We start from the raw sequence: 2,101 nt of genomic DNA, 5'->3' as shown, positions 1-2,101 counted from the left end.
CATATCAAGTATTGGTGAAGATATGGAACAATTGGGAATCACATACACGCTGGTGGAAATGTAAAACTGGCAGATTGGGTGACAGTTTTTTTAAAAGTTAGAAATACACTTACCATACAACACAGTTGTTCCATTCCTAGATATTTCCCAAGAGAAATGAAAACATATGTCTGTAGATGAGCTTTTATTTTTTTTTAAAATATGTATCTGTGATCGAGTTTATTGCAAGAAAGATAAGAGAAAATGGGGTTGTAGAAAGAAAAGGGGTGGAGACACCATTGGACAGGGTTTTTCATACTGGGCCCACTACCCACAAGCCTCAGCAGCCCTGCCATGGATCCATCCGATTCTTTCGCATCAGAAAGTTGATCTTGCGAGTCATTTCCATGTTGTAGATGCACCGGCAGGTTTCATAGCTTTCCCTCTGTCGCTGGCGGAAAGGCTTCTAGTAGTACCCTTGTCGCTTGATGTCCTCAGTGAGCCCATCCATGGTGAGGATTCTGTTTAGGGTCCTGTATGCACCTTCCACGTTCCCTTCCTGTACCATCACAGTCCTGGCAATCAACTTCAGATGTTTTGCCATGCCCTTGGAATTAAGTCTTCACTCTTCGGGACCCCATGCTCCCAGGCCCAGCCAACGCCTGTAGATGAGCTTTTAAATGAATGTTCATAGCAGCTTTATTCGTAATCACCAAAAACTGAAATCAACCCAAGTGTCCATCAAGAGATGAATAATAAACAAACTGTGGTATAGCCATACATCGGAACACCACTCAGCCATTAAAAGCGTTGCCACTAACACCAAGGTTGCCGGTTCGATTCCCGCATGGGCTACTTTGAGCTGCACCCTCTTTAAAAAGAAAACAAAAAAACTTATGAAATCATATCCTTTAAATATGTGCAGTTTATTGTATGTCAACAGCAGACTTACTTCAATGTTTGTGTGTGTGTGTGTGTGTGTGTTACAATATAGCCCATACAACCTGAAAGAAACAGGCGGTTATCCTGTTGAGCACCTATAGATGAGGTTTTATAGTCCTGTTATTTCTCACGTGGACAAGCCTATGTGAGTACTCCAAGGAGAGTAAGTGCAATCACTTATTTACAATGACTTATGATTCTAGAGCAATGCCTGCAAAGTAGTTGGTATGGTATTTACTGATGAGTCTTACTGGTCAGTTTTAAGGGCATCACTCTTATGAAGTAATCGTCCATAATCACTTTTTCCATAACATTATTTCAGGAAGTCTTTAAGAGGCAAAATGTGAAGGACAGAATTATAACCCCTTGCTCTTTTTTCCATTTATACCTAAAAAAATCTCAATTCTGTTTAAAACCAACTATCTCCCTCTTTGTTTTCTGTACTAGAGCTGCTGAGTGGTGCTCCAGAAAACTATACAACCATGCCCATGGCTTTCCTTTTGAATTTATGTCCAAAAGTCTCAAATGGGTATTCACTAGTGCCAACAATAAAAGAATGTCCTGATAAGTGTACTTTCCCACTTTCCACAGTGACCTTTTAATAACTGCTTCTCTTTTTTTCTGGAACCTTCTGCTCCTCCCTCTCTGACCTAATGATTTTACTTGAAATTTCACTGAGAACATAGAAGCAATCAGAAAAGAACTTCTATGTTTTTCCCACCACCAAATCTACTAATCCATCATTTTCTGTACCATGTATTCTGCCTTTCCTTCTTTCACAATGGTCTATGGACCCATTTGTAGAACTCTTCCTCTTTGGATATGGGTTTCATTTTTTTCTGCCTTGCAGTTAGATGTGGGAGTGCCCCAGAGCTCAGTCTTGGGCCATCTTCTCTATTCACACTTTTAACCTACACCTTCTCTCTGGGAAATCTCACCTAGGACTATGGCTTTAAATGCCATCAATATGTCGCTAATTCCAAGGTTTTATATTCAAACCTGCACTCTCCCTTGAATTAAACTACATGTCACTTTCACTGCCACCACTTCAATTCAAGTCACCTTCATATATTGCCTGGACCATTGCACTAGCCTCCTTCTTCTGTTCTGGCTACTCCCTTTCATCCATGCTCTGTTGGGTAGCCAAAGTGGTATTTTTAAAGTCTAAATAAGATTTCTA

At 40.4% G+C, this 2,101-nt stretch overlaps 1 pseudogene; it reads right to left on the bottom strand.

Moving 5' to 3' along the window:
- Window positions 1-271: 271 nt before the first annotated feature.
- Window positions 272-612, bottom strand: LOC109453751 (small ribosomal subunit protein bS21m; annotated as a pseudogene).
- Between the last annotated feature and the right edge of the window lie 1,489 nt (window positions 613-2,101).

The sequence above is a fragment of the Rhinolophus sinicus genome, linkage group LG06, assembly GCF_036562045.2.
Source record: "Rhinolophus sinicus isolate RSC01 linkage group LG06, ASM3656204v1, whole genome shotgun sequence".
Lineage (NCBI taxonomy): Eukaryota > Metazoa > Chordata > Mammalia > Chiroptera > Rhinolophidae > Rhinolophus > Rhinolophus sinicus.
This window is presented reverse-complemented; position numbering and strand designations above follow the sequence as displayed.